Below are 10,039 nucleotides of genomic sequence, written 5' to 3'. Positions count from 1 at the left end.
CTTCCTTCCTTCCTTCCTTCCTTCCTTCCTTCCTTCCTTCCTTCCTTCCTTCCTTCCTTCTTTCCTTCCTTTTCCTCCATCTTCTAAAAAATTCTCACAGCCCATCTGATTATTACATATTTCATAGGCTTTATCATTCTAAACTCAGCATAATTTTTTACTTATTCTATACACTGTGCTGGCTTAGCAGTTTCTTTGCTTTGTAAAAAAAGCTAAAGGAAACCTTTTTGGCTTAAAAAGATGATAATTTGTTTATATTGGGCTTCTGTATGCATTTCCTGACAAGCCCTTGGAGGGAACTATTTGCTTCTGTTTATCCTTTTCAGATATCACATTGTTTCTCTTCTGTACCACCTATGAATTGCTTTCTAGGGTCCCTTGTAAATGTTTAAAAATGTTAAAGTAAAAAAGAACTATTTGTTTCAGTAATCCACTTGCAAAAGTGCAAAGTTTAAAGTGTGAGCAAGGCTGCTAAAATGTATAAAGAATATTTAGCAGATTCTTTAACCATCTAATTGTATGTTTTTTGTTCATTCATTATTCAGTCATGTCCAATTCTTCATGACCCCATTTAGAGTTTTCTTGGCAAAGATGCTGGAGTAGTTTGCCATTTTCTTCTCCAGCTCATTTGACAGGTGAGGAAACTGAAGCAGACAGAGTTAAGTGACTTGCCCAGGGTCACACAGCTAGTAAGTATCTAAGACTGGATTTGAACTCAGGTCCTCCTGGCTGTAGGACTGCACTCTATCCACTCCTCCAGCTAGCTGCCCCTGTTGTATATGTTACCTACCCCACTTTAAAGAAACTTGAGACATTAGGCTGCATGGAATGGTAGGAAGAATGCTGGATGTGGAGCTGAAAGATCTGAGTTTAAATCCAAACTTTGCCATTTGTTAGCTCTGTGAGTTTAAGATGTTGGTGTACTAATTCAATGGACTGTCCATCCAACTGCATGTAATAATGTGGACAATTGGAATTCTTTATCAATTTTATTTTTCCTATGTGGATTGTCAGGCCAGTCTCTTTTATGTAGCTGCAGACCTCATTTAAGAAGGTGCTGTATAACCCTGGGGCTTCACTCAGTCAGCAGTGTTATCCATAAATGAGAATATCTTGAAGACTTGAAAGTCTAGAGAGGAATCCTTCCAGTTAGATTATTTTTTAAATACTTTTTATATTTTTGCTTTTTGTAGGGCAATTGGGGTTAAGTGACTTGCCCAACGTCACATGGCTAGTAAGTGTTAAGTGTCTGAGGCTGGATTTGAACTCAGGTCCTCCTGACTCTAGGGCCGGTGCTCTATTCACTGTGCCACCTAGCCAGTCCCCAGTAAGATTCTGTTCAAGATATGCTCCATGATATGGATGAACATATTTGATGATTATATAATACCTACATTTTGTTTTACTAAGATGTTTGTTGATAATCCGAGGACTTTGAATAAAATTATTTTTATGGTTGTATCTATCAAGGAATAATATGATCTGAAAATATGCATGGAAGTGACAAGGAGGAAGAGGGAAGGCATGACTGTCTTTGTAAGTGCTTTCAAGAATCCCAAGTTGCTCCCTGACACCAAAACTCTTTAAAAAAACCACACCACCAAAACCAACCGTCTTCCAGTGATGCTCTATGTCTGTGAATTATGAAAAATCACAATTTCTAAAGAAGTAAAATTTGGAGTGATGCATGAAGAAGATCCTGATGGGTGTAAATAGGCTGCAAAATATTACAGTGATTTATATGCTCAAATGAAATAACATGAAATATATTATCTAGGAAATGTCTGATCAGAAAAGGAGGTAGACTGGTCATTTAGTGAGAATGAGTGATTGTGAACAGGTTGTGCTGTGTTTGTCCTTCGTTTTTGAAGAGGACCAAGGCATCATGGAAATGATGATATGACTTGCAGTTGACTTTGATTTGAGGGAGAGTGATGCAAGGTCACCAGCTTCACTTTCTCCTCCAGAGCCATCTGGGTCCAGTGACTAGACATTCATCAGGATAACTGGAGATGGCCCAGGATGCAACTGGTCAGCCTGAATGACTCAGTTGTACCCATATGTATTAAAAGACCTACAGCAGGACAGTAAAGATCTCCCTTATCTCCTATGGAAGGCCATTTTGATGACAATGTGTTGGATTAATCTCACATAGGGACTTGATAGGTGAACTTGGGCAAGAATCATACAGGACTACCGTCCTAGGGAAGGTAGGATCTGTGCAGATGGAGGGAATATCCACAGTGATCACATGCCCATCAAGGTACTGGAATCATTGTTATTATGGAAGAGTAGGCTAAATCCTGGTAAGAGTTTGCTTTTTAAACATGCATATTAAAAGCATCAATGTGGCTAGATTGGGCTTAGTTTTGTTCCAGTGTCTTCCACTCTCCCACTGTTGCATGGAAGAGAAAAAGAGCTTTGGAATTGAGAAACTGTTGAACCACAAACCCTCAGAACCCTTGACAATTTGCTGGAAGAATGGCTTCTACATAGATGATTACTTGTTGTGGTTTAGCTACTAGAAATAAAATAAGGAACCACGTAGACGTTCTAGCCCTAAACGAGACATTGTGACCCAGAGGAAGAGTTTAAAAAAAAATAGAATTAAGTCTGAAGGCTTAAGCTAGCTTGGAGGGGCTGTGTGTTCTGGGTGTCTGGTACAAAGACTCTTCTAGAAGGGAGTCCCTTCTAGTCTAGTCTCTGAGATAGAGCCTTTTTCCCTTGAGGGAGAAAAAATTTGAAAACTTTTTTTTTTCCTCTTAGGAAGGTTCCCCCTCCATCCCCAGCCTGAAGACTATGTCAAAGGTATTTGTTTTCTAAAAGAACTGTAGCTGGAAAGTGCTCAGAGCTTTAAACTTTAAAAAGCCCTGAAGAGCTCCCTCTCTACCAGGTAAGAAGTCCAATTCAAAGTTTGATTTCCTCTCTTTTTTTTTTCTTGCTTTAAAAAAATTATTTATTTTTTAAAAATATTCTTTTCTTTTTAAACTTTGAAAATTTCAGATTCTCTCCCTCCCCCATCCCCTCATGATACCACTTATACATGTGAAATCATGCAAAACTCCATATTAGCCATTTTGTAAAAAAATGAACTGAGAAAATTATACTTCAATTTGTACTCAGAGTTCATCAGTTCTCTGGAGGTGGATAACATTTTCTCATCATGAGTCCTTTGGAATTGTCTTAGATCACTATGTTGATAAGAGTAGTTAAGTCTTTCACAGTTGATCATCATTACAACGTTACTATTAGTGTGCACAATGATTTCCCAGTTCTCACTTTACTTTATATCAGTTCATATAGATCTTGCCTTATTTTTCGTGGCACCACCCCCTCATGATTTCTTATAGTACAACAATATTCCATTATAATCATATATCACAACTTATTCAGCCATTCTCCAATTGATAAGCATCCCCTCAATTTCCAATTCTTTGCCACTACAAAAGGAACTGCTATGAATATCTTGTACATATAGGTCCTTTCCCCTTTTTTCCCCTAAAGTGGGGTACAGACCTAGGAGTGGTATTGCTGGATCAAATGGTATGCATGGTCTTATAGCTCTTTGGGCATAGTTATAGATTGTTTTCTAGATTGGTTAGACCAGTTCACTATTCTATTCAGTTTTTCTGGGTAGGTTAGTCTTGGCTGTAATCCTAGCTCCTTTGCCTCCCAGAATATCATATTTCAAGCCCTATACTCCTTTAACATGGAAACTACTAACTTTTGTGTGAGTCCATGTGACTGTGGGTCCACAATATTTGCATTATTTCTCTCTGCTTGCAATTTTTTTTCTCCTTGATCTGGGAGTTCTAGAATTTGGCTATAATATTCCTGGGAGTTTCATTTTGGGGATCTTGTTCAAGAGGTGATCAGTGGATTCTTTCAATTACTATTTTACCCTCTGGGTCTAAGATATCAGGTCAGTTTTCCTTTGTAATTTCTTGAAATATGATGTCTAGGCTCTTTTTTTGATCATGGCTTTCAAGTAGACCAATAATTCTTAAATTATCTCTCCTCAGTCTATTTTCCAGGTGAGTTATTTTTCCAATGACATATTTCACATTTTCTTCTATTTTTTCATTGTTTTGATTTTGCTTTATTTTTTCTTGATATCTCATGGAGTCATTAGCTTACACTTGCCTAATTCTAATTTTTAAATAATTATTTTCTTTAGTCAGATTTTGTATCCCTTTTCCCATTTGACCAATTTTTCTTTTAAAGTTCTTTCCTTCAGTGAATTTTTGTACTTTTATCATTTGGCCAATTCTGTCTTTTGATGTATCATTTTCTTCAGTATTTTTTTGTGCCTCTTTTGCCAAGTTGTTAATTCTGTTTTTATAATATTCTTACATTATTCTCATTTCCTTTCCCAGTTTTTCTTCTATGACTCACCTCTTTCTTGAATTCTTCTAGGAATTCTTGCTGACCTTTGGTCTAATTCTCACTTTTCTTTGTCACTTTACTTGTAGCTGTTTTCACATCATTGTCTTCTTCTAACATTATGTCTTGGTCTTCCCTGCTACCAGTTTTTAATGGTCAAATTCTTTTTCTTGCTATTGTTTGCTTATTTTCCCAGGCTATTTCTTTACTTTGAACTTTATTTTAAAGTTGGGTTCTGCTCACCTGGTAGTGGGGAAGCACGGTGCCAAGTTTTAAGCTTTTATTGCTGCTGTTTTCAGAGCTAGTACTGGGAGTCTGCAAATTTTTAGCGCTTCCAAGGTGGGGTTGTCCTGGGATAGATAAGGGCACTGCTTTCCTTGTCTGTGCTCTTGTCTTTACTAGGAAGGGCCCCTTCTCTACTGTAGCAATAGGTGCTAGAGTTTCTTTTGGCTCTGGAACTGTGACCAGGGCCCCTGCTCCCTTGTGACCACTCACAAGCACTCATCTCTAGCCTAGAACTGTGACCCAGAACTGCATTGAACAATAGGGTTGCTGGTCAGTGCCAGCTACATTCTCTGCCAGCAGAGGTTCCCCTATAATCTTTCTTTGAGCAGTTGTCCCCTATTGTCTCTGGGCTGAGAGGTCCCAAAGCTGCTGCTACTGCTGTCATGGCTACCTCCCAGGCCCATGACTGATGCTCCTACCATGCTCCAAGCCTGTACTTACCCCTGGTATTATAGATCTTTCCTGCAGGTTTCTTAAGTTATCTTAGGTTGGAAAAATGTCTCCCTTTGACCTTTTGTTGACTCTGACACTCCAAAATTTGATTTGAGGTGTTATTTTAAAGTTTTTTGGAGGGGAGTATTAAAAGAGTTTACCTGGGTCCCATTCTGTACTCTGCCATCTTGGCTCCATCCTTGATTTCCTTTCCATTATCTTTTCATTTACATGACTGTGGTGTATCTATACATATACATACATACATACATATATATTCTTCCTTTAGTTCTCCTTATTTTGGTCTGCATCAGTTCATACAAATCTTCTTATGTTTTTCTGAATTCCTTATGTTTGTCATTTCCTCCCATACAATATATTCTATTACATTCATATGCCATAGTTTTTTTGTTTTTGCTTTTTATCCATTTCAAAGTCGATGAGCATCACTTTGTTTCCATTGCTTTGTTACCCCAAGTAGGAATCAAAGGTCATTGGTTAATTCAGAATTGGGTTTACAATGAGAAGATCAGTTTGGAGTGGTTCAGAACCAGGTAGGTGAGCTGAACTCAGAGCATATCTGAATGCAAAGTGTCATGTCAAACAGCATATTGAAGACAAGGAAGTCAGATAGGAATTAGGCTCTAAAAGTATCAGTGGGTTGAAAAAAGACTGGTAAAAAAAAATACAGGCTATTAATGTCAGGACCCCATCCTCTAATCACCTGGTACTAGAAAGCTACAATAAAGAAGAGGTGATAGTCTTAGCCACAGGGTCTGGACCAAATACACCAGAATCTGCTGATCTCATCTCTTTGGCTGCCATGTCACAATGCTGATTTATATGGGGCGTTCAGTCTCCCCCTAGATCTTTTAAATACATACTGCTATGCAATCATGCCTCTCTCATCATGAACTCAAAGAATGATTTTTTTGAACCCAAGTGCAAGACTTGTAACTGCATTTAGACCTATTCACTTTTTTTTGGATTAGATTTAGCCCAGTGTTCTAGTTGGTTAAGGTTTTTTTTTTTGGGTCCTTGCTCTGTCATCTAGTGTGTTAGCTAGCTGTCCAACATTATCATTCACTTGGTACCATCAGCAGATTGAAGGAGCATGCCACCTTTGCTTTTATCCAAGTCACTGACAAAATAACATTGGTAAAATGACTGAAACTATGTCAGTTCTTAGATGGCTTGCCTGGATCCTGACTGGTCACTCCAAACAAACTCAGTGTGGTTTTCTTTTTGTTCTGTAAAACTTTGATTCAGTCAAAAGGCCACACTTAAGGACCTAGAAGGCCACAGGTTCCCCACCCCTGGCCTAGGTTAGCTTGAACTTGGACTATGAGCCCCAGACTCCCTCTTCTGCTTTTTGCTTCTTTCCCTGAGCATAGGCGATAAACATTAATCCTGAGATAATTTTTTCCAGTCTGGAAGACAATCTTACGCATTTGAGAGTTTGGGAGTTCCTAGGGGCCTTGGGGTTGATGTGTCATCTCCAAATGCTCAGTCTTTTAGCACTGAGCTGGCACACATTGCCTCTTGAAAGTGGCCCAAAGTTCTGCAGATCAGGGGAGCTTCCTTGCTTGACCCATTACATTTTCATATAAAAACATAGAGATCAGATGGGATGTCAAGTTCAACTAGCATGCCAGTTTAGATGCAACATTGAGTATATGAAGGGGAATAATAGAAAATAAGTCTGGAAAACAAGTTGGAGCCGATTGTGGAGAGCTTTAAGTGCTGGGTTGAGGAATTTGTTAATGGTAGATGTTATGGGCCAGGATCCTAGTGAACTGGGGAGACTGACTTAACCCTTACACTTCCATACCACCAACTGGGGTTATTTTGAGCCAAGAAGCAACAGAGAAGGCCTGGATTGCTGTGTAGTGTTGAGGGCCCAATTGAGATGAGATAACCTAAAGGTGTGTGTTGTAAGGTTGTATGACTTCTCTCTAGCAACACTAAGCAGTACATCAGTAGGCCTAGGACATGAGAATCTATCAGTGCTTTTTATATGCTAAGCACTAGAGATACAAACTGGAAAGAGGCCCTTCTTTCCAAGGAGTCCACATGTGCAGGATCGTTCATTGATTGATAGGCAGCTGTCAAGGATGGGTCTAGAGGGGCAGAAGGCAAGATCTGGTGGTTCTTAGGGAGAAGGCAGATAGTGGGCAGAATGCAGGGTGGGAGTTTGTCAAAACATGAGCAGTGATCAGACAAGGAGATGGGAGATTCAAAGTCTAAGAGAGAGCATTATAGTTGGATTTAGAATGACCTCATTGTTCTTTTTTACACATGACATTCCATTTCCCAACTCTGGGAACTTTCACTGGTTATCCCCCCCCTTCCTGGCTCCCCTGGATGTCTTCAAGTCTCAGCTAAAGCCCCATTTATGCAGGAAACCTTTCCTGATTCTCTTTAATCTTAGTGCTTTCCCCCTCTGAGACTACCCTCCAATGTATCTTGTATAGATCATGTTTGTACATAGGTAATTGTTTGCTTGTTGTCTCTCCTATAGACTCTGAGTTCCTTGAGATCAGGGATTGTCTTTTTGCTTTTCTTGGTATTTCCAGTGCTCAGTACAATGGCTGCCATATTGTAGGTAAATACTTTGTGACTTGAGTTGGCTTGCAGGTCCTCTACTACCTATGGCTTCCTTATCCTGGGGTTCTTTTTAGATTTGAGTTATTTTTGGTAGTAACCCTTTTTTGCCTATGGTGCGCTAAGGCTGAGGATCTGTTATGATCCAGAGACCCTATGACAGCTATGGTTATTGGGTCTCTGGGGTTTGAACTGAACTCACTTCAGCCTTATATGGTGGGGCAGTAGGCATAGCCAGAAGATACTATGCACACAGACTGGCCTCTCAATTGGCAGGGCTGGGAATTAAAACCAGTTGACCTCCCTCCTGGATTTCTGCTATACCCATCAAACATCAAAAGTGGTGTGTAAAGATTTAAAACATTGCTTAAACCAGCATAATTTTATTTTGTTATTGCAGAGTTTGAGTAAGTGAAATTTTGGAGATGATGGAATCTAATTGATAATTTCCTTACTATTTAACCTATAGATAATCTCTCTTTTAAAAGTGTGTATTATAATAGTGATGATACAGAGAAAAAGCCTGCAATGCAAATGTGGTATAAAATTATATTCTTTGTTAAAAGAACAAGTTAAAACAAGCTGATCTGTAAGCAATTATTATCTTCATCAAAATTCCTTGCTCTTATGTTTTGGTTTCATTGACCCAGCACGTATGCCTTTGGTTAATTAGGAAAAATAGGCTTTCTCAAACAATTGGACAAATTTAAAACACATATTAAATGTTTGTGATTATATCTTAATGTAGCATCTGCTCAGTAGGAAAAAGAAAAAAAAGAGAAAAGTTTGGCAAGAAAGTAGGGATCTCAGAAAACAAAAGAAAACAAAATGTAATGCCCTGAATAGAAACGAACATTCTTTATACATTAGGACAGTACCATTTGTGTTGGTATTCTCATTATGAGGAGAAACTTTCTTTTCTCTTCTTACCTTTAAACACTTGGTTGGTATTTGTCATGCTTCCTGGGTGCCAAAACCAGAATTTTTTTATATGGGGGTTAAATTTCAAAAGAGCCTGTTTAGACTTTTTTTTTTGAGTTATCTAAAACTGAAAAATGTGTGTTCTGCATATTAAGGAAACTGTTTAGATGCTTTATTTGGTGATCAGATGATCCAAGGCTAGATTTGTTTTTAAAATTCCAAGTTTGCATAAATGCAAGTCACTGTGAAGAATATGTCTTGGCCAAGGTTGAGGAAGCTTGGTTGAGTGATAATAAATTCAGTTCAGACCTTTCATATTGTACAGGTGTGCTGGGTGGTTTTCTACTCTTTTTTTTTCTAGCATGCTAAACATACGGCTATATTCCACAATTCTTTTTAATGACTATATAGTAAAATACTTATGTCTTGATACTTTGGTGGATATTTGTGAATTCATTAATATGGATACTTTGTTGACCAGAGGAGATTGAAAACCTCTCCATTCCTTCTCATCTTGCACAATTCTTATCTGTGTCTTTCCATAAATCCTCCAAAGATCTACCCAATGTACTGGAATGGGGAGGAGGGGTTTCCTCCCTTAATTTTAGTATTTTAGATGCCAGTGTAATAGTTGGACTGCCCATCTTTTACACCAACTTCTTACTTATCAGGTGTCTTATACCAAGTCATAAATTTATTAGAAAAGGTTCAAGTTACTTTAATATTTGTATACTTAGGTTTTTTTTGAAGTGTTAAAAGTCCTTGTGTGGTCCTTTATTAAGATGAACTTTCCATCCAACATTAATTTTAAATTTTTTTGAAAACAAGAAAATTCAAATGATAGTTTCCATGATATCCATCATTGTGGCTATATTAGAATATCATCTGAAAACTAGTTACCATGTTACTAGTAACAGAATATTTCACACTTGGAAATACAGAATTCATAAAATGGAAAACCATGTTGTGCACCATAACTCTTAACTTGACTTTCTTGAATCCATGAATACCTTGGTCTTTAAGTCCAATCAATGTAACTTTATTTGATAAGTTCCCAGGAGGAAGGCATCAGGACTTACAGAGAATGTCAGTTTTTGGAGGAGTTTGTTGTACCATTAGATTGAGGGCTTGTTCATTTCTTTAACTCTTTCTCCCCTCCTTCCCCCCACTGTATTAATGAACTAAAATAAAATTATGACTCTGAGAGCCTTTTTAATGTTAATATAATAATAGAAACAAGAAAACCACTGAGGGGCATAAAATATTTTGTAAAATAATTATTTGAACTTAATTTTAATAACAAAACCCCTGTTGAACATACACATATACCTCACGCAATTTCTTGACCAACTTGGTTTTTCAGTAATTGTGTGTGTGTGTGTGTGTGTGTGTGTGTGTGTGTGTGTGTGTGTGT

The 10,039-nt window shown here is 38.0% G+C and overlaps 1 long non-coding RNA gene across 1 annotated transcript in view; it reads left to right on the top strand.

Annotated features, from left to right (window-relative positions):
• LOC138163723 (uncharacterized) overlaps positions 1-2,888 on the top strand; it is a 14,087-nt gene extending 11,199 nt beyond the window's left edge. Inside the window, exon 3 of the long non-coding RNA XR_011168901.1 lies at positions 2,767-2,888. This is a non-coding gene — a long non-coding RNA (uncharacterized lncRNA). The remainder of the gene's footprint in view (positions 1-2,766) is intronic.
• Positions 2,889-10,039: the final 7,151 nt, after the last annotated feature.

Source organism: Petaurus breviceps, unplaced genomic scaffold (genome assembly GCF_028583685.1).
Source record: "Petaurus breviceps papuanus isolate PSGF00001 unplaced genomic scaffold, PetGlider_PUasm1.0 188, whole genome shotgun sequence".
NCBI lineage: Eukaryota > Metazoa > Chordata > Mammalia > Diprotodontia > Petauridae > Petaurus > Petaurus breviceps.
This window is presented reverse-complemented; position numbering and strand designations above follow the sequence as displayed.